Consider the following 23,904-nt stretch of genomic DNA (forward strand, 5'->3'; position numbering starts at 1 on the left):
CCCAGCCGTTCTCCCAAAACTGATTATATGTGCTTGTGGATGAGTTAACTGTGTCCGTGTGTGTCAGGATAGGGGTGTCTGTGTGTGAGAGCGCGCGCGAGTGACTTTAACTAGCCAGCTGTGCATATGGCTGTGTGTGCTGAAAGGATAATGGCACTTTCTCTGTGGGAGAATTCTATAATCTAATAATGCGATTCTGCAATAAATACAACTTTTCAGAAGGTTAGACTGTATGAGAGGCACTGATTTAGGTTAACGTAATATTTGTCTCCCTATATTAGAGACAAAATGACTTATTTATCTGTGCTGCACTGTAAGACAGGGGACACACAGCCAATCAAAGATCTCCTTTCGTAGCCATAGGGTATGACACTGGTGGAGACCTACCCAAAACCTTTGTAGATTAGCAAAAACATTTATATGCGTCTTTGCAAAAGTAGCCTATAATTAGGCTACTTTTATGATGACACAGGTTGTGGTTTATTTCTAGATGTGGTATTTACTCTGAAAAGATGTGAAGAATTCTGACTAAGTTCTTGGACACTGAATATTAAATTTGTGATGATGACATGGATGTGAGCACACAATCAGTCTCAGAGGAGTTCATATTGTTGTATGTGCAAACAAAGATGGCTGGCTGGAGTAGGCCTATCGGTGTCCTTGAGTCCCGAGAATTTTAAAATGTATTATTATTATTATTATTGCCTGATGCACGGTACCGGTTGTCACAATGTAGACATCTAGGTCCTTTACAGACAGAGACACACGCACAGAGACAGGCACAGAGACACAGACAGAGACGCACACGCACAGACACAGGCAGAGAGACACACACTCACAGAGACAGAGACGCACATGCACAGAGACGGGCACAGAGACGCAGACAAAGACGCACACACACGCAGACAGAGAGACACACACACACACACACACACACACACACACACACCTCTCCCCTGATTAGGAGATGTGCCTCAGGTGCATTTGGAGGTGTCCTCAGTGTCTGTGCCAGGCAAGTAAAGAAAACAACAACCCAAAACTAAAAAAAGGAACAACACTAGCATGCCTGGCTACACTTAGTGACACCTGTCATCTGCCTTCTGTCAACCTTTATAGAAAGAGAGAGTGAGCGAGAGAGAGAGAGCCGGAGCATCAAAAAGACTTGAGTTTCTACATCTTTCTGCATCACATTGACAGGTGGTGTACTTAAACATGGAAAATCCCTTGTTCCTTCCTTCTCAGGGTGCTGCTGTTGGCAGCTATGACAACTGAATGTTTCTTTGTTTTTTATATCTTCAAAGGTTGCTGCATCTGTTCTGATGCAGTTACTGGGCATCAGTGCAGTTCGGGGGACATTTGTCCTCTTATTTCTCTTATTATTATACTTATTTCTCTACAATTTGTCTTTGCTCGACTAAAAAACTTCACTCTCAAACTCAGTTCCTGTGCTCAGATATCAGTCCAGGTTAGCAAAGTGCCCTGTTAGCCTGCCATGCAGTCCCTCCCTCCAGCAACGGCTGGGAGAGCTAGCTAACACGTCTGCTCCAGCGGCTTACACAATGTCAAATCTCTCCACATGTTAACGCGGAAGTGTACAGAGAGCTGATTACAGTTTAGAGTCAAACCTCGCTCGGCGCATCAACACGCGCTCCAGAGTACAGCCACAAGAGCAGGCAGGGGTGATGAATTAACTTGATGATAACTCTGCACAATATGTAAGTCAGAGAGGTCATCTGTTTGTCGTTAACCAAGAGGAACAAATTGGTCTTTAGATTACAGACGTTATGATTATGTAAGGCCGCCACACTGAGTGGCTACGAACATGAGGCTGCTCTTCAGTCACAAATCACAATCTGTCTGTCAAGTAGTAAGCAACATTACTTTAGGCTGAGCAGATGTCCCACACTGACAGCCTCTGGTCATTTCACACAGATTGCTCTCAATGAGAGAAATGACGTGACTACATTTTTCTTTTTTACTTTACTACCATTGGTTAGACTGCTGCTCAAAAGTCAGAGGATGCTGTTTATACTGTCACCGTGCAGATCCACCTGGCCGCGCCACATTTCTGTCGCGCCGCGCTCCACTATGGGTGATGTCAAGCGACTTTAATGCGTCCGCAAAGCATCCCGGGAAGGCGGCACTGCATTTGAAAAAATGGTGCCCATCAAAAAGCTGGCCGATGCCCATATTTATGCAAATGAATCTGTTGAACGTGACGCGACTATCCAATAGAAGTAGAGCACAGGGGAGACTCAATTTACAGCATTTTTGCAACGTCTAGCAGAAAAAGGATCCCACGTTCTCCCCGTCTCCTCTGTGCTCTACTTCTACTGGATAGTTGCGTCGCGTTCAACGGATTAATTTGCATACATTTTCTCAAATGTAGCACCGCCTTCCCGGAATGCTTTGCGTGCACGTTGAAGTCGCTTGACGTCACCCATAGGAATAGAGTGGAGCGCGGCACGACAGAGGCGTTGCACGGACAAATGGATCTGTACCGTGACACGTGGTGTCGCGACGTCATACATCCATTGTTGATGCTCCACGCCCCTGACCAGCAGCTGATTGGACGAACGCGTGAGGTGGGTCTGGCTACTCGAGAATGTCAACACTTCTACTGGATAGTCGCGCCGCGTTTAACGGATTCATTTGCATAAAGCTGGGCATCGGCAACATTTTCTCAAATGTAGCGCCGCCTTCCTGGAATGCTTTGCGTGCACATTGAAGTCGCTTGACGTCACCCATTAGTGTGGAGCGCGGCGCGACAGAAGCGTCGCACGGACAAATGGATCTGTACCGTCAGTCTTGTCGCAACAGTGGATCCGCAGCGTCAGGCTCAGAGCAGATTTAGTTTTACTTTCTAAACAGTGTTTACTTTGGGGATGGCGTTTAGGTTTTCTAGCAACTTATTGTACCGCAGTGGCAAGCTCTTAGTAAATAAATCAGTTCACGATGATATAAAGTTAGATGAAGATTGTACATAATTTTGTACATTGCTTTGGATAAAAGTGTCCGCCAAATGAATACATGTAAATGTAACAGATTAGCACCTTATTAGTTTTTGTATCAAGGATAGTTTACCTAATACAGTAATGCACTTAGAGACTTACCTGCTATAGAGCATGCCAAACTTCCAGAAGTTCATAAAGTTCATTGTTTGTTCATAATTTCTTCATCATTACCCCTGATCTAAATATTTAACAGAAGATTAATTCGTATTTTATTCTAAATTACTCTTAAACCCCAAAATACAGTAGTTAATTGCCACTGTTACTGCGGCCGTTGCAAAAATAGTCAAAAACTAATTTATTGAAATTCACGAAAGAGAGAGACACAAAAATAATTTGCGATGATTTTGTATGTCGTAATGGAATGGAATTTTAGTTCAAATTTACAGGATTATTTGCTCCATCTGGTTCAAAATGTAGAGATTTGGATTAAAAGGAAAATTTTATTTTTAGTTATACAGTATTGGTTAGCCTATACTAGTTTATGTGAACTCGGTAATATTCATGAGATATGAAGTGCATAAATAACCCATTCTTTAATCATCAGAAATCAATTAGCCTGAAAGTATCAGATGGTTCAACAGCTGGAAAATATGAGTAATTATATAAGCTGCTGATTTAATCACAGATATCAAATTGCAATCTGCAGTTATTGGTCCCATGCCTGGTTACATAAGCCAGTGTGTTGATGAATGTTAGGTCTTGTTGGGGACACTGTGGTTTCCACCTGCTGTCTCTAGGCAGGAGACAGGAATGGGGAATGTCAGAATACGAGTGGAGTGCATGCTAGTTTTTTTTTATCATCACACTGTCTGGTTTTGTCTGAGAACAGCGTGTAAAAAGGAGTGTACTCAGACAAGTTGCACATACCTAATTAAACAGGAAGCATGTTAAACTCATCTCCTACAGTAAATTGTTATTGCTGTTATCCCTGCCATGTTTACACCTCTTCCTATGCTTGAGTGAGTGCACGGAGATATAATACACCTGGTGTCAGACAGTCTCTTTTTGCTGCTATTGATATGGGTGTGCAAATGAAAACAAACATCACACGTTGCCTAAATGCAGCACGTCTAAATGCTGAAGTGTGACGAACACTGTTTGTATGACTGTCCCCAGGCTGCGCCGCACAGAGAAGGAAAACACTGTCGGCTCTCACTCGCACGCTTCTCCTCGACTCGTGTGAAAAATGGCCACCTTACAAAAACACGCACAGTCGGGAATGGGTACTGTAGCGCAGCCACCTGCTGACGCCTGCAAATGCCTGCCTCTGTTACAGCACAGCAGCGGGTGGGGCACATTTTAAAAGGTTTGAGCCAGTGGGCCAATAAACCAGCAATGTGCCTTTACTCAGCTACAACACTCACCTTTAGGTAGAAATGCTTGAAGGACTTCCACCAATACTAATATTCACTATAGATAAATCTGTTGATAACTTCTTTTTCTAAATAATCAGTTAATTGTTAGGTCTATTAAAGAGTGCCCATCGTCAATTACCCAAAGTCTACAAATTGTCTGTTTTGTCAGAGAGATTAACAATCCAAAACCCAAAAGATATCCCATTTACAGTGATATATTTATGCTTCATAAAAGACTTCAATTATCATTAATTATCAAAGTTGTTAATTAATCCCACGTTATGCATGTTGTTATGGCCGTTGCCTACGTTGTATTAACAAAGCTTTAGCATGTTGCGGACACATATGTACATACTGAGCTCAGAGATACACACTATGCAAACCGAATGAATGCACGGAAACTTTGTTAGTCTTCAAACAAACAAAACTCCACAGGGAATGTTTAGCTTTGATAGCTGAATTATAGTATTGTACCAGGGAATTTGTCTGTCGACCAGTGGAACTCTTGTACTTTGCTTTGAGATTAGTTTGATTACATGGTGAAGCTGCACTGTTACTCTAAAGCAAACCTTTGTTTTCCCTGTACCAACATACTTCAGTTCAGCTGCATAAAACAACACCAACTGTCTCCTCCACCCTCCTCTGTATACTTTCCTGAAGAAAACCTGTTTAGTACTGTAATGTGATTATGTAAGACCATTGCATGTGTGTTCATATCTACTGTATATTGCTCCCCAGCATGCATGATGACCTTCCTTTTGCTTATTAACAGTGCAGCTCATTAAAATCCACTCCCAGACTGACAAAGACAGAAACCTTTTGCCTAAATAAACCCCAAAGACCTGCAGGAACAGCGGGAAATGAGCGATAGGGGAGATTTACAAGAGAGTCAGATTTTTCAGTCGAGTCGGACGTTTCCAGTTTTAATAAAGTTAAGAAATTGTGAAAAATAATGAGCGCAGCAAAAGGCGACATAATATCAGTGGACATTGCGAATCCGCAGGCTCATTTCAGCGCATACAGCCGGTATGTTACACACGGGACTTGGTTTTAAATCTTGTTTAGGTTAAAGAGCTGATGAAACAGTTCCTCAGCACAGTTGGCCCTCTTATTAGCCTTACACTGCAAACCCAGATTTAGTTGTAGGCTAATTAAACTTTTTAGTGGTCACTACTTATTCTTTCACGTTTTGTTAAAACCCATATTCATTACTAAATCACATTAGTTGTTTGTAATAATCAGCTTGAGTATGCAGTGAACAGATCATATTAAGCAGCGATAACTAAAGATGTTAAAGCCATAGTGCGTAGTTTCTGCCGCCCCCATGAGTAATTCTAAGTAATGATAACAACACTGTCGGCGGGTCCACATGATACAAGCCTTACTTGATCGGGCACGCACCCCCACCCTTCCTCAATGCAGTAGCAGCTAAGGAGGACAGGAGGATTAAAAAATCATGATGGACTCTTCAGAAGAGGTAATTATCTTCGCTCGATTTTCTGCGCGCGAAAGTCGCCGGACGACGCAATCTTCTGAACATAGCCATGCTGAGAAATACAGAGAGAGTTGTGTGGAGCTGATACTCTTAATTAGCTTTGTAGCAACTCATTTGGGACACATTTTTGAATGTGACTGACGTTCATTAAAAAAGTTACACACTAAAGCTTTAAGTTTCTGTATGGGAGGGGCGGGTCATTTGAACTGTTCTGCGCTGAAGCAGTGCAAAGGCTCATGGGAAAAAATATATGTTCTAAACGGTTTCTGTCTTATTTAAAGTGTGTTTTAAAAATGTTCTGTTACTGTTTTGGGTGTGCATTTATGTTACGTGGGTTTTAGTTTTGTATGGTTGATTTAGTGTTCATGTTTATTTACATTTATTGTTGTACCATGACCGAGACCCGGGTTGGGACTGATGGGGTCTGGCCAGTGAGGAAGAGTATGGGCACTCAGATCCATGCAGTGCATGTTGGAAATTACAATCAATGTGTTGTTATCCTTTCTGTTATACAGGAACTCATGTTTTGAAGACATTGTACATAAATCTATACTGTTATAAGGGAAAAAACATATTTATAAGAATTATTTTTTTCTATAGTTTTGATAAATAGACCCTTATGCTTCATATTTATTATATTTCAACAAAAGTAACTGCTAATGTAAATTTGATGTGTGAACATTAGGTCAGTTGTTCACATGACTATAGTCATTTGTCATTGCTTTGGCACAAAATGCATTGAGTAAGCCTTGCACGACACAATAGTTTGCATTCATTTGCTGTTGAATCATATTATTTTCAAATGCAAATATACATTGTGTAAATCCCTACATGCAAAATAGAGCAACCAACAATCACAATAATCTGTCACGTATATATATTAGATACATAATAAGTATGTGGTTTCGCTGTAAAAGTTTTCAGATGAATAGACTTAGGCTCGATGGGGAACAATTCAATTTCCTCACAATTTAATGCAAACAGGTGACAGGTGAGGAAGTGTAATTGTAAGTTTGTTTCAGTAAATGTGTCAAAGCAGCTGAGAAAAACTGTAATACAACTTGACCTGTTAGGTTTCACCTTTTGTAAAAACTTAAACGGTTTAAGGCAACGGGTTTCCGCGCAAATTTCTAGTAAAGTCGACTAATTCGGGAAAACAGTGTTGAGATTTTCCAACCTAGTGTGACCAATAACTTTGTTAAGGATGGTAATTAAGGTCCGATCATCTTATAGTCAACATATTTTTATTGTAAGGCCTGATCATCTTAAGGATAAACATTGATATTATCTCAGCACAGATGGAACCATTCACCTTGCTTATCAAGACGCCCAGCGTGTCAATTGTGTCCAACTTTCCTGTGAAATTGTATTGATGGGAGTAGATCATGTGTGGATGAGAATTAATTTTCTCCTTTTAATAAGGGGCAGTCGAAGTGGGGTGAAACGTACTGACATCTTCTGAGGGAGTCTGTCTACAAAGAAAAGGCTTGCAGAAAAAGAGAGAAATGTAAGGGTGGGTAAAGACAACGAGAACCAGGGTGAAGGCTTGGCAAAGAGAAATTGAGGCATCAAGCCAGAAGCAGTATGGGAATAAGAGTGTGGGCGCTGAGCTCCTATCAAAGCTTTATTAAATTAGGAGGAATTTAGTGAATCTTCTTCTGAGGGAAAAGAACAGAGAGCTGCAGCACCTGAGGTCCTGGTCTTTAAAAGAAGCACAAAAAGTTGGAGGAGGAGTAGATAATGAGGGTGGGTGGTCAGAGGAATGTATGGTAATGGAATGCAAGAATTAACACATCGAGGTCAAGCAGAGATGGGAAAATGGGAGAATAGAAGCGGGGAACATTTTTCTCGCATGGACCTAGAGTAGAGCAAGGAAGGAAGTCTGAGAGCTAGAGGGCTTTCTGCCTGCAGGGAAGATGGAGGAGAAAAGGGGAGGTATCCATGTGTAAGTTGTACCGTTGTTGCCAGTGTTGGTGTGTCCTCCAAGTCCTGCATGTGTGTTCACCTCCTGCTGCGCCGATTGGTGTGTGCTCCTGTCTCTGACACTAAAACTGAGACATTTCAACCGATTGAGTTAGATTCACTATAGTCTGTATATTTAACAAAAAAATAGATCAGAACATTCCTACAGTGTGAAAGTGGGCAGTATGACCAAAAGATCATGTGATGCCTCAGGATCCCCCTGGGGCAACTGGAAGAGGTTACTGTGGAGGGCTAACCGGTTTCACCATGACCTGGTACCTGACATTTGCAAAATGGATGGATACATTTCTTGTTTATCGTTCAGCTCTATTAGAATATATTTAGTACAAAAAGAATGCTGGCTTTCAAATAAATACAGTAAAGACAAAACTATTGTACATTATCAATAATTGTGAACACTTTGTTACATTTCTTTTCAAGTCTTTTCAACTTTAGTCAGAATCTTGTTTGTGTTTTGAGGTGGATCTCTCAGTCAGGTACATTCACTTTCACAACAGATAGCTGCCCCAGAAATGTCAGTCTGAGCCAGTGTGTGTGACTGCAGTGTTACTGAAGAGAGGAGCTGCTCAGAGAGGTGGACTCTCGAGGAGTTTAGCCTCCCTGACATGTTTACATCTCCTGGGCCGACATGCTGTGTTATTGTGACCCACTGTGCTCCTCACACTAACCTAGTTTGATCTCTTTTAAATTGAACTTCCTTTGTTCCTTTGTTTGAGCTTGTTTCTTTGGATTGCACTTTTTTTAAAACTTTGTAAGTGGCTGGTACCAATTGGAGCGTTTGCATTGTTAATCAATAATTGATCCGCCCGGGAACCTAGCCAGTCTGCGCTCCTTCCGCCAGATAAACGAGTCCACTTACCTGAATGAAAGGTGTTGGATTGCTTGATCTTTATCCATCTCAGATCAACAGAATCTTTTGTCGTCTGAGATGCTGTCTTTAATCATGCAGACACACAAGCACTCAACTATCGATGTGATTGCTGAATGAATGAACAGTTGTTTATTGCAGACAGACTAATGATGATGCAAGTTCCTGCTCCCCACAGAGGTGAAGTGCAGAAGATGAATAGTCATACAACTTGCACTCTCAGCAGGTGAAAGACTCGGAGTGGTCCGTTTGGAAGTGTGAGGAAGTGCACCACAGAGCCTAACCTGATTAAAGGACTCAATGACTGTGTGTAAACAACACATCACTGCTGAGTGTAATTTTATAAAGCTCAAATTGGGTTTTGTCCTCAACGATTAACGTGCATAACAATGCCTCTAAGAGCATGGAGATTATGTATAACGAAGGTGGATCCAGTATTATCATGTGTTCAATTCTTATTTGAATGCCACTGCTATGGCTGTTTCTCGTTGGCATTTAACAAATCCCAAATTGATATCAGGGTTCATTTTGTTGCCTGACTCACTAATAAATGAGAGGATTAAATGTGGATTTAGGTTTGATTTACTGATAATGAAAACAGACTGTGCTGCACCATGGCTCGAATGAATAGGTCAACTATCTGTAATTCTGAAATGATGTTATCTTAACATCATTTCCCCCTCCCTCTTTCTTTTCCTTCCCTTTGCCCTCATTTGAAATATTTTCTTCAAGTTCATCACTTCTTTCCTGCAACTTCTACAGGTTGCTTTCATGGTCGTCACATAATATGCAACAGCAAAGACCAGGGACCCAAGACTTGTTTTTCTGTCATAAACACAGTTCTCAATAATAGACACACACACACACACACACACACACACACACACACACACACAGTCACACACTGAAAATAGAAGAGAAGCTAAAGATTTCTGTCTGTAGTAGTAGTAGTAGTAGCCTTTATTGTCACATAGTCACAAATACCAGCGAAATTAGCCATCAACCTGACCATACATAAACAATCATACAATATGACAATGGGGTAGACAGGACAGGAAGACAGGGTATTAAGGAAGAAAAATACAGCATGACATGAGGAGAGGGGAGGAGAAAAAGGCAACTCCCAGACTATGCCCCGGATAGGAGTACAGTGTGGGAACAGGAAAAAAACACCTCAGCAACATAAGCACATAACCAGTACAAGAGCACACAAGACTCGCAATGGGGAGGGGAGTGTTGGGGTGGAGGTAATCCAGCACAGGCAAGCAGCCATCTGGTCCAGCAGCCATTCTCGGCGCTGGTCACAGACCCGCCCGCCTGACTGGGGGTACAAAGCTGCGAAGGCGAGGGACAGGGTGTGGGGGGTGATTGCATATCTGTATATATCTAAGGGTTTGTGTGTGTGTAGGCCTGAGTAGTCAAACTACGTCTGGCCCTTGTTGTCTCAGTCCGCAAGATTGTCATAGCGGTACACAGCCGGTTGCCATGGAGTCCACCTTGAACAGGACCCAGTCCAAGCCAACAATCAGCAGGTGTCTGTGGGAGTTGGGTAAGGAGCGCAAGAGTGTGCCTCGCTGCAGTGCTTCCAGGGAAGGTGTTGTTCAACACCGGCCTCGGCCAAGGCCAGTGCTGGTTCAGGGAGCCGAAAGATAAGATTGGATTTGTTTTGTTTTAGGGCGAGTAGCCGCATTTAATTTCACACGTCTACTCTAAAATGTCCACTCTGGTCTCCAAATCGATCAAATTTCCTTTGCAAAGCCGTGAGTTTCTCCAAGATGGTATCCATATTGTGGTTCATGGTGTTCATAGTCCCAATCTGAGTTCCGACAGCTCTGCCCACAGCTTCGACCATAACGGGGAGCCTTGTACTTTGTTCGGCTCCCGTCTTCTTCTTAATTTCTCGATAAACCAGGGTAATGCCTTTGGACTGTTGGTCAGACAGAATTGATAATGAAAATAATTGTTAGTTGCAGCCTTATATTTAGCATAGTAACTATCACAGTATCACGCATGCTGCCAAATGGCTTTTTTGACAGTTGTTACACTTTTCAAAAGTGATATTGTTGTATGCAATTAAAAGAGAAGACGAAAAGCAACTACAAGATGTTTCTTCCTGGTGAACTCATAACTAGATTTACAATAAGAGATCAAAAACCAAAACATTAGCTCAATCTGAAATAAGAAATGAAAAAAAAAATGCTTGACTGCAAATGCAAATCATAAGAATAGTGTTATTTAGCACTTCAAGGTAATCAAGTAATGCAATTGAATTGATCAGATGAGAGTTTTATGAATAATTTATAGGCCTACAGTACAGTGTACCAAGTGTGTGTGTGTGTGTGTGTGTGTGTGTGTGTGTGTGTGTGTGTGTGTGTGTGTGTGTGTGTGTGTGTGTGTGTGTTAAACTCTGCACATACCCCTGCACTTGTGTATGTGTGTGTAACCGCAGACAGGCTGGTAAACAGTGCATGTTTGTGGGCAGACAGCAGCCAGGGAGCTGACCTATTCCTCAGACTGGAGGCGGAGGCAGCTCGTGATTAATGTCACCTCCAGGGAGGGACCACAGGAGAGAAGGGGAGGGAGGGGAGGGGAGGGGAGGGAGGAAGACATGTAGCAGGTTTTTTGCTCCATTTCAGTCCAGAAACAACATCCACCTTTCGCCTTGTGAGTGTTGATATTCAAAAATGGCGAAGAGGTGTCATGTAGCAGCTTCTGCTCCTGTGAAAGTGAGTCACAACCTGTTGACTTGTTTACTGTAATAAGGCTTTTTCTCGTTGATACATCATTCACCTTGACCCTTCGCAGCATGCCCACACTTGCAGGTGCTGAGAGGTCTTACAGCAAAGTGTGACATTTGGCTCAAACTGCAAAGATACCAGATAGACAGCAGATGGGTTTCTTCTTTTTTCTCTATATGTGTTTAAACACACACAGTACGTGAAGCTTGTTTACATGCAATATTCACAACTAACTAGGGCTGTCCTCGACTAAAGAAATTCTTAGTCGACTAACACTTATAGGATTTTGTCGACTAATCAATTAGTTGATTTAATCGACAGAGCTGTGCGCTTTGAGAGGTGGTTAAGACTAGAAAACACAATATAAATGTAGTTAATTAATCATCTGTGAAACTGAGTTTCTCCACAATTAATCCTGCAAAAGCACCACTTTAAATTTTGTGTTTACCATAAATGTGCTCAGAAGTTTCCTGAAATAAATAATTAAGGAGGAATAAGCATAAAAAATGACTAATCGACTAAAGAAATCTTAGTCGACTAAGACCAAAACGACCGATTAGTCGACTAATCGACTAAGAGGTGGCAGCCCTACAACTAACACTAGCCAATTAACCAACTCCTTTTTAAATCAAATACCACAGTTTACCCTTGTGAAAGGCTGTCTTTCTCCCTTTTCACTAACCTCTGTTCCCAAAATGAACAATGTTTTGTGTCTGCTTAATCCTTAATGTCAGTGTAATGTTATAGTTTAACAGTTTAGTTTATTTGATACTTTATCATTTGACATAGGTCTGTTTAGTGGATTTATGGGTTCATAGTAGGCTATTTTTTGCTATGGTTCTTCCTGTGATGTGGGTGGTGGTAGGGACGCAACGATCCGACTTTTTCAGTCCCGATACCGATGCCTGGGCTTTGTGTATTTGTTGTTACCCGATACTGATCCGATACTGTTGTTGAATTAATAATACACTGTATACCTTCCACCTTATACCTTCCTTCCACCATGTGGAAGAGACTAAAGGCACCAGGCTTTCCTAACTAAACATTACTGTCCTAACTAAGACACAATAACATAGATGTAACATATTGAATTCTTATTTATTTGTTTCAAAAAACAATTGTGCATTCAAATCAAAAATAGAATGTAATCAAAAATAAATTTAAATAAATAAAATGTAGCAGTAAAAACAAAAAAGTGAATACTCTTCCAACATGCGACACACATGCTGCTGACGAATAATATAGGATGTGGTGCGACGGAGGAAAAAAAAAAAAAAAAAAACTGGATCATCCTGTGGATCTGTTAATACCCAATGCAGCTATTTTGTCAATATTGGGGCCGATATCTGATCTTAATATTGGATCGGTGCACCCCTAGGTGGTGGTAGATCAGCTGTTCACCCGCTTAATCAAGGAGAGTACATACAGGTGTGCCTGATTAGGTCCTTTCAGCAGGGAGGGGCTGGGCACTCCTAAGGTGTAGAAAAATAGGTAAGGTAGTTCTGCAGTGAATGACATTTTTATAATATTTGGGGTGCCTTTTGTTGTGGGCGCACATATATGTATAAATAGTAATGGCAGCAGTAACTGTTCTATCTAAATGTAATGGTATTTTCTGATACAGTGTTAAGGTTGCTCTTTTAGTTTAGTTCAGCAAATATTCAGGTGTGCAAGTGGTAGGGTCTAATTTGGTGAGGCTGAGAGGTTAAAAGGGCTTTCAGAAGAAGGAGCAAATAGAAAGGACTGGCAGCTTGCTGTGGGGTTGCAGGTTTATCTGTTAGTTATTTTGCTTCAGTTTTAATTTAGTTTTTTTTTTATATCCAAGGTTTCAGTTTTGTGCCCTTTTTTCTGAGTTTGATTTATTGTTTTGTAATAAACACACCAGCTTTTGCATGCATCCAGGATCCTGTCCAGCTTTCTCAAAAAGCCCGCCACCTCATCGGCCTATGCATAAGGTGGGGGTTTGACAACCCTCAAGACAAAACCTGTTTCATGCTGCATCCATAAGTCAGAACATTTCAACTCAACGGTCACTTACTCCCTTGTTTAGGAGCTTTTGACCATATAACATCCTCATCCTCACTTTTAGAACTTCTCATGTATGTTGACTGAAAAGTTGACATTTAAGTCTTGACTCTCTCTTGACTCTCGACTCAAGGTCCACTTACATGCTTGTTGTGCAGCTTTTAACTTTAACATCTACAGTTCCATAGCAACCACGCAAACTCAATCTGCTGATGAGGAACTTGCGATAAGGTCAAAATAATTACAGTTCACGTTACATGTGGTTATTTGATATGTTTACTGCATGTAATTGGTTGTAATTTGATATGATCATTTTTAAATGTTGGTAAGAGCTGCTTTAAGGTTCGGAAAGAAAAAACATGATCATCGCGGTCAAACGTTACCAATATTGACTGTTGGTAGGAAAGGGGATGTAATGTATTGCCCATCTTATCCTCCATCCCCAGGCGTTTTCCTGTGCTATACCCACTTCACAGTACTTCTGCCTTTGCTCATTAGCGATAAAAGATCATAATTCTTACAACCACAAAAAAATCCTTGCCCAGCAAATGTAAACACAGGTGAACGAATGACCAATGCTTTTGCAATTTTTCCTGTGAGGATAGTCTCACTGTATCATCAACAAATAGAAAAGCAGAGTTGTTCAGCTATCTACAGCCGAAAAAGGGCAACGAATTTTCTCCATGAGGCGCCAGGGGTGAGATGCCATGCTGAGGTCTCTGTCTGCCTCTGTCTATCTAACAAAGCCAGTTAGTGCTGCTCCACTGGGGATGTCACCTCACAGGTCTTTCCTCCTCTCCTGTCTTCCTTCCTTACCCTTCCTCCTTCCTGTCCTTACTGCTTGGCTCATCAAGCACTTACGTAATGCTCTATTTGAGAAAACAAATGTCTCAAGGCCTATGGCTGAGTCCCCTGGGTGGCTTTATGTGTGTGTGTGTGTGTGTGTGTGTGTGTGTGTGTGTGTGTGTGTGTGTGTGTGTGTGTGTGTGTGTGTGTGTGTGTGTGTGTGTGTGTGTGTGTGTGTGTGTTTGTGTGCTTAAGGTCCTCTGATATGACTCAAGACTCTCGCCTGAGAACAGCCACAATCTGCGTCCAACTTTATAGTCTCAGCACAGTGACACATCTGCCAAATGCAAAATTACTGACTTGCCCCATTTTAGAGAAAGAAAAAACTGAGACGACCGCATTTACATGACCTGTGCTGTCCTACTATGCTCTTTTTTTTTTCCTTGACAGAAATTAGGGATGGCATCTACGGCATCGACAAAACGTGAGAACAAATTATTCAAGAAGATGAAACATGTTCAGGCACATCTCTCTTTCTCTTTCTGTCTCCTAATTAATTTGGAGTTGTTTCCTTGAGAGAAATACCAACTTAGACGTTCTTCAGACTGCCGCTGGTTAGGATTCATTTCTATACAGTTCAGAGATGAGATTGCAGAGACTTGAAACTTGCTTTGGTCTAGTAATCCATTCAATGAAACTCTTTGTTGCTTTTATTTTTTTGCCATGCAGCACATACCACTTTTATTATACAGAGGTAGTCTTCTTTATCTTTCTTAGAAAAGGCTTCACATCTACAGTATGCTAGCAGCTCTGTGAGGCTGTAATAAGGAACATGATAACTGATAATGCTCATAATGACAATGCTATAATGCTGATGCTAGGCAGGTATAATGTTTTTCATGGTTACCATCTTCATCCTCATAATCATGTTACCCTGCTAACATTGGCTTATTAGCCTTAAACACAAAGTACAGCTGATGGGAATGTTTGTATGTTTTGCAGGTATTTGGTCATAAATCAAAGTATTGGACACATTTAAAATGTAACCTGATGATGATGCTAAATCAGTACCTGTGCTAAAGTTTCTCCCAATCCATCCAGTAGTTATTTAATAGATATTTACTCAAACACACAAATGTCAACCTCATGGTGGCGCTAGAGGAAAAGTCAGAGGATCACCAAAACTGTTAAGATACATTGTCTGGGAAAAGAAATATGCATATGTGATTTTACATATCAACTTTTGCAACAAAATGTAATATAAAAAATAAACATACTGCAATTAATGGCAAACCTATGGCCATAGTGTGGACAAAAATGATGATCAGTTCAACCCAAGAGTGAGCTTTTCATTTATTTTTTTCCAATAAGAAATTTAAAATAAATACATAAATTCATTAATTTTCCCTCTCTGTCAATCCTTTTTCCTCTTGTTCTGTCCGGTGTGAACGTGCTCATGCAGGCCTATGTCGCACCTAGTCGTGCTCCAATCTCCAGCAGCGACGACAGGAGGGACCTCCCCTCCTAACCGTTACTGGAAGTGACTCATTCTCACTCACTTTTTGATAACACACCGAGCAGTTAGGGATGCTCCACACACACACACACACACACACACACACACACACACACACACACACACACACACACACACACACACACACACACACACACACACACACACACACACACACACACACACACACACACACAGACAGAGTGAATCCCAGCCGTGTCAGGAGTGGGAGGACATCAGTGGGATACCTTACACTAGGGTGACCAAACGTCCTCTTTTGCCCGGACATGTCCACTTTTTACTTACTGTCCGGGGCGTCCGGGGGGGTTTTATAAATTCATTAAAATGTCCGGTTTTCACTGTTTTTCATGGGACCATTAAGCGTGTACTTAAATTGACTGGCACTTTGCTCAACACAATACTACGGTAGGCTACTTTGTTGTGTGACGTAATTCCCGAGAGGCTGCCTTGTGGGCAGCTCTGCGACGCGCACATACACAGGGACCAGGGCAGACAGACAGAGACCAGAGCAGACAGACAGGGACCAGGGCAGACAGCGGAGCAGCATTACACACAAAATGCCGAAGCGTTTCCTGCTAAAGATTTCCCACCGTGGTCAGAAAACACAGGGGAGACACTTTGCTTCTCTCACTATGACTCTAGAGTCAGTAGGACTTGCTCGCTGTCACTCTCACTTCTCCCCCGCTCTATATCACCCACTCCCCACACACACACACACACACACACACACACACACACACACACGCCGTCTCGACGCACACACTAGCGCACAAGTATAAACATCAGTCCACTTACAACCATAAAACAAGACTAGTGCAGCTTCACAGTTGAACTGCAAAAAAAATGTCCCACGTACCGTCCCGGTCGGGACCGGACAAGTGGGAGGCGGAGTGCACCGTGTGCAAAGCTGGCACATATGTTTCAGTGTCTTTATTATTTCACTTATTACATTGAAAAGGTATTAAGAGATATTTTGTTGAAGCTGGATTTTCTAACACAGAAGAGGTCATATTTAGAACATTATTTCATATTATTTATTTATTTTAAAAGAGAGCTATTATTTTGTTACAGAAGTTATTTTTGCACAATTGAGGCATAATAAAGCATGTTCATTAACCTCTGAGAATCACTACTGTCTGGATTTGTCTCGAGGCCAGCCCGAGTGTCCTCTTTTTTGGAAATCAAAATATGGTCACCCTACCTTACACCATACATGAATTTTAACTGCATGCTCCCTACTCTCTAATTGATCTCTCTTTTTTTTGGTCCTTTTTTTCCCCTCACTTCATAGCTTTCATTTCTTACACCCTTTTCCTCTCATGTGGTTTCTCTCTTTTCTGCTCATTTTCCTTCCCTGTTCCTCTCTGTGTCTTCCACCACACCGCCCTCCTGCCTCTAACTCTGTAAGCACAGAAGCCCTGTGGCCTCATTAAGCTGTCACTGATCCCTCATGCCGTGGCCGAGCCCGTCGGATCATTAGTCAGCCCTGCTTGAGACGCCCAGCCTGACAAGAATAGATCAGCCCAAAACCCCCAGACCTCTAATATTCTCTAAATGTCTTGAACACAATCGAGTCAGCGCAGGCGCCTTATCAAATGATCGATCATTTCAGCCACAGCATATTAAAACTGATGTGTGAAATATTCATGCATTCACACAAGGGCTGTGTAATTGGACATTTGTCTCGCGAGTGGGTGGATTATGTGTCATGTGTAAATATAAGTATTTCTATACTATATTCTTATGCCCTCATTATTTTCTATCATCTAAATGTCACCACAGGTTATCCCCTCATGCATCTCATTGGAGGGTTGTGCAGCCGAACGAGACTGTGAGTGCATATCGGAAATGGGAACATCTATACTGGATTTTAGTTCATTATAATAAACATTAAGCTCTTAAAAGGTCTGAGCAGAGCTGCATTATAATGGCAAATTGATAATATTCTCATACTGTAGGCTATATTGTGATTATGATTTGTAATGTCATTGCAATAATTGATGTTTAGTTAAAGTAAGTACAGCTTAGAAACAGGTGTTCTCCTCAGCAAATTACATATTTGCCACATATTTATTAATTTTCAAATAAAAGCCAAAAGAATATCTGTGAAAAACACGTTATTTTCATTATTGATAAATCTGACGACTCTTTTCTCAATTAATCAATTCACTATCTCTCTATAAAACATCAGAAGCTAGTGAAAAATGCCCACAAATAGTAGACATTTGAATGCAAGACTTTTACTCGTGGTATTTTACTTAGGGAAAAGGTCTGAATGTTTTCTTCTAACACTGATCATTTCTATAGTGAATATGAATATGAGTGAAAGTCATTTTGTGGCACACAACTTATTTTGTGCAGTGTTTGTGAGAAAGCTGCAGGACCTCAAATGTGTAGTACTTATTTTGTATAGGCAAATAATAAATAATCATCATAATCAGTTTTGATTTAGAGCTAGACCTCTCAGGAAAACTTCCAAATGACAATCATTATCTAACTAATAAAGTCTTCACATTGAGCTTCACCAGAAGAATTTCTCCTCCAACAATAGGCCACTAATTACTTTTATCCAAAATGTGTTTCTCCATCTTCAGTTTGGTTTTCCTTACAAGTATGCACTTTTAGTGTAACTGATTGAGCGGTCACATGTACTGAAACAGACACACTTGATGCAGGAGGATTAAAAGTGCAGTTAAAGCTTATATGTTTAATTCTAGTGAATTGCACAGCCGCAGGTCAGAGGTCGACCTTATCTAAGACCCACACATCTCATATCATCAGTGACATGTCCCTCAGTCTAATCATGAGAGTGTAGTACGTATGGATAAGCCATACGAGGATGTTCCCATATCACTGACAACTTGTGGATTACCAGCCCACTGACAGGCCAGCTGTTGATCTTTTGGCCTAATCCTTTTGCTGCATAACCCTTCAATGATCTGAAAGCTTTCAGTCAACAAATACTGTCAGGGCCTTCAGTTGGACGGAGCAAGTGAATTTGTAAACAAGGCCAGTGGCAGGAGGAAAGCTGCATATTCAGCACGAAAAAACACAGATGAAGAGCAGCTGCGTTGCTTATGTAATTGCAGAGACGTAAATAGTGACGGTCACACGTTTTTATCCACACACACACACACACACACACACACACACACACAATCAAGTGGCACATTGGTAATCGTGTGCTGTTTGGACGCTGGACAGAAGCATCAGGGGCCAAAGTGGTCTCTCTGCCAGCTACATGGCATCTGACATAATCCGCACACACACACACACACACACACACACACACACACACACACACACACACACACACACACACACACACACACATACACACACAGCCTGAATGTCAGAGAGTTTAGGACACATAGCATCACACACAGAGGCATGTAGCAGAAGGACAGAGGACACCAGATCATCCGTTCGCATATTTAGATGACACACACACCTTTAACTGAAATTTAAATTCTCCTCACTTTATTTGTAAGGAAATATAAATTGTAAGAAAATTACTATTATGCAGATGTTTATATTTTGGGCAAATTTGTTTTGAGCATCAAATATTACTGTAGCTAGCCTCTGAGGGTTTCCCATGGCAGTAGGGAACATTTGCGGGTAAGTGTTGCTAGGTGGGCTGCTAGCCGGATGCGTAATAGCCCTGTGTAGCCTGATAATGCTAATGTTAATGCCCCCCTCATTTTTTTAAGCTCACATAGCATTGGTTATGATCTGTTACCAATGTAATCTGTCTGTCTCTTTACAACATTCAACATTTGGTCCTGTCACGTTTGGTATCCCACTCAGAAAGTGGAAGCTAGCAAGCTAGGCTAACTACCTTTCTCTCCCAAAGTTACTTGGGGAGTGTATCCATGCTCCCAGGGTTCTTTGTTCCCCAACTCATTAAGGAGATCTTTCAAAGGGCTTTATGTTCTCTTTATGGACCCTGGGAACATAGGGAGGACCCTCTACTTGGAGCATTAATCAGAATCAGAAATACTTTAATAATCCCAGGGGGAAATTATTATTGTTATACAAACAACATATATTATCCAGACAACATTTATATTATCACTGTTTCTTTTCATTCATGTTCTGTCAAAACCCACTGAGGTCATTGGCAGCTCACACACTCAGTGTTGTGCTCTTCCCACATTATAAAGAGTCAAAGTGAAACAGAAGTAAAAAACAAAAAGGCTCATTCAAAATCCCACTGAAGAACTACTTAAATAATTAAATCTTTAATTTCTTATTTACTACTCTTCTGTGCAAACACATCACTGGAACATATTGTTGGTATTTAACAGTAATAATATATGATATATGTTGACATTTTAATTAAAGTGAGTATATCCTTCCTGCTGTACTTAAGACGATAACGATCACACAAAATGAATCAAACAACATCCCATACGTCCTCCAAACACATTATTGTGACAGATGGTTGCTGAGGATTACCATGTGTGTAATTACGTCCCATGCTGCCATTGGCTTGAGTTATCTATCTCTCTTACTGTATTTACTCCATTGGCTGGATGTGGATCCTGCAATTTCCTGGGTTTGTTTTGTTGTTGATGTCACACTTCCTATAAGCACTCGTGTAAAGCTGTGCTCATCATCACAGAAGATGGAGGATTCATCAAAGAGATTATGATTATTGAATCCTGTGGGTGCTGATCGTAATTTGAAGGATGTGTAAAGTATCAGGAGCTTACTGATGCTTTCAGTGCAGAAGGGATTTAGTGCTTTTCAAGTGTATGTTTAGTTTGGTCATAGCAGAGTGTACAGTATGTTGCTCTAAGTTCTGCTCAAAATCAACAGGTCATTTGACTTTGAGTGACAGAAATAATATTATTATTGTTTTAGTTTCCTGATGCCTACAGAATATGGAAAACAGTACTGTGTGTTGTGTTACGGTTTGTCTTCAGTGTTTATATCGTGCATTGGTTAAATATAGTTTCCATGTGTGTTTGAGAGAGAGAGCTGGCCACCTGGGGCCTGTCCTCCTTGGTTTCTGTGGCAATGTCGCAGTGATTTACGTGCAGTTATGTTAACAGCCAGTTGTCCGATTCTCTTGCAAGTCAAAGCTTTAATAAACACACCAGGGAACTGGGGGTAAAATGGGAACAGCTGCAAAGCACTGTGGGGAGTGCAGGTGATATATGACCTGAAAAGTTTTGTTGTTTTCCCTTTTTCTTAAACTTTTATGGCAGTGGTAATAGCTTGCTTCATAAAACTGCCTCATGTGAAAATCAGATTGTGTAAGTACAGTAAAACAACGTGTAATTATTCACTGTTGAACTTAGATGGAAGTGTCAGCAGCAAACAGGAAAGGGGAGAATGAACATTTATGTCAGCTTTTTAACTCGTTACTTTTTAGCTCTACAGGCTCGCTGAACTTCGTCTTGTTTTTGCACAATGTTTTAATATATAGTTAATTAGTTGCTAAATTAACATATTTGTAGTCCCTGATAAGAGAGAAAGCAGGAGTGACACTGATCCTTTGAAGGATTGCTGAGACCTACAGACACCTTTGTTACATACATATCTCTTCTGTAATTGGTTCAATATTTTAAATCGTTTTACTCCTATTCATCCAGGACAATTTTACTGAGAGCAGTATTCAATTTCCCACTAAAACCATTTCAGTCGTGAGCAAAGGAGGAAGTTAGCTAATGTTATTGAGGAGCCACAAAGTCTGCAGAGGGAGGAGGTCGGGGTAGATGGATGGGTCAACAAAACGTTGGACACATTTCAACTGTTTCCTACCTAGGGCCAACAAGGGTTTCTTTTAGTCATGACCACGGACATTCCCTGACCTTAAAGGTGCAGTAGGTAAGATTGCGAAGATCCAGGACTTAGCCAAAAAATGTGAACATCAACAACTTCTCAGTCCCTCCCCCTTTTCTGCTAAATCCCCCACAAGGGAGAATGAATGTGTGTGCATGAGCAGTGATTGACACGCAGTTAGACACCCCCCCCGGCACTGATTGGTTGATCAACAACAGGGAGCTGTGGATTTTTGCAAATCACACTACACCACAGGCTGTAGGTGTGTACAGAGAGTCTGGCCACTCTCCATTGACAAGTGTTAACTTTCTTGAAGGCGGGTACTCTGTTGAAGTTTAAAACTATTGGATCTGCCCAGAGCCACTCTGGATCTGCCATAACCATTCGCTAACGTTTGGTTGTGACGTATGTCATGCGCTTGTTTAACAAGAGTGGAGACCATCGAGGCTTATATTTAGCATTAGCATCGCTAGCGTTAGCCTTAGCCAACTCCTTCACCACTAAAGGAGCGAGCTGGAAAATCAAACTTTTCCCGAACCCCGTGGGGAGGAGGGCCATAACATCATGGCCACCAACAAAACTCAGCAAAGATTGTTCTTGCTCAGGCTTTAACCTCTGGATATTTGGCAGCGTTGCCACAACGTACCGAATGGCTTCGCTCGCATCTTTCTCCGCCACAACTCTAGCGCACAGCCTCAACGTCATTGTTCTCAGCCACTCCCTCTGTTCCCTGATTGGACCGCCAACAATTTGGCTGGAGAAAACCCAAGACTATACCGCGAACCCAGACGTAGTACTGAAGGGAAATGAAAATTGAGCGTAAGTACGTATGAGGGCGGAGCCTACTGGATATAGGGTCAGTTTCAGGAAATATGACAGAAAGTTAGTTTTATTAGTCTTACCTACTTGCACCTTTAACCATGTGGTTATTGTTTTAACCATGACGACTAAGCTCCCCTTACCTTAATAAAGTGGTAATGTTTACCCAAACCATTGTCTTTTCATTAATCTAAACCAATTGGTTTTGTCCCTACAGCTAATTAAAACCTAACGATCGAAGTGTAAGATCAGAAAACGGTTGTGTTTTTAAATACGATGCAATGTGTTGTCTTCCTGATGATTGTGGCATCAGATCCAAAAATCTTATGTGGAGGGCGTGAACCATTGGTGCTATTTTGTTGTTTGATTCTGATGACTTGTTGAATTAAAACCATATATCTCTAATATTATTTTAGATAAACTAAAGCACTAAGTTTTCTTTTAATGGGTTAAGAACATTCCCCCACCTGTTAAGCTAGATAAACCACTAAAACCCCTCAGTGCCACAAAGCTGAAAAGTATTTTTCTTAGCTGAGGAAGATACATTGTTTTCATAGGACAGCGATGATTTAAAATATGTAATGCTATTTGTAAATGTACAGCAAATATACAACAGTAAATTCACAGCTCCGTATAATTTAATGCACTCAATGTTAAACTATTCATTCATAAACAACCACAAAGAGAAGCTCAGAGACATAAACATGCTTAATAATGCAGCTTTAACATTCTCCCTATATAATTAACTAATAAATACAATTACACTTTGTAACTGCCACCTACTCAGTTTGTCTGAAGCTTAATGTTCAGCTCCCAGGTCTGATGCAAGAGGACACACTTTATATGCACTTGTGTATGGGTAAAAGCAGTATAGTAGAATGTGTTTGCATGCAGTACAGTATGTAGCCATTTTTGTTGGCCTGGTATAAGCACAGTGGAAAGCCTGGATTCCTATTCCTACTCTAAGTGGGATTCTCAACTACCTCTTGACAAAGTTAACTATCCTCTGAACAGCTCAGCCTCTCTCGCACCCATTTAGCTCAATTACCACTGAGTAGAGATAGAGCTGTCGCCATTCGTGTCTCCTAATGAAGCCTGACAACTGCAACTACAGAGACCTCCAGCCAGATGGCGGAGCACCCAGAAAGTGATGACACTTTCACAGGTTGAAAGCCCCGTTTGGCCTCTGTGTGAATACAGCAACAAAGGCTTAGCTGCAGCACATGTAAGCCAGAGGCCCACACACATTTACACACAAATATGCATATAAAAGCAGGCCTCATATCCTAGTCAGTCTAATTAAATGCTGTGTTTGATGATGAAAGTTGGGTTGTGATGAAAGGCTGTGTAGTGTTCAGTGAATGTATCTGAACACAGGATCTCTCCTCTGCTATTAATTAGAGAATGACAGGAAAGAATTAACGGCCAGACACCTGTGTCTACTCTATGTGTGTATGTCTGTGGTGGAAAGTAACTAAATACCCTAGTAAGTAA

General features: G+C 41.2%; 1 protein-coding gene across 2 annotated transcripts in view; it reads left to right on the forward strand.

The window, feature by feature from the left end:
- Nucleotides 1-23,904, forward strand: part of prkcab (protein kinase C, alpha, b) — a 106,054-nt gene that overhangs the window by 38,162 nt on the left and 43,988 nt on the right. The window contains exon 1 of one of the 2 annotated variants that reach the window (XM_028600707.1): nt 10,233-10,264. The exons of the other annotated variant lie outside the window; for it this stretch is intronic. The gene's annotated coding sequence lies outside the window, so the exon portion shown is untranslated. Of the gene's footprint in view, nt 1-10,232; nt 10,265-23,904 lie in introns of those variants that run through there. 2 annotated transcript variants of the gene reach the window in all.

Source organism: Perca flavescens, chromosome 15 (genome assembly GCF_004354835.1).
Source record: "Perca flavescens isolate YP-PL-M2 chromosome 15, PFLA_1.0, whole genome shotgun sequence".
In the NCBI taxonomy this organism is placed as follows: Eukaryota; Metazoa; Chordata; class Actinopteri; order Perciformes; family Percidae; genus Perca; species Perca flavescens.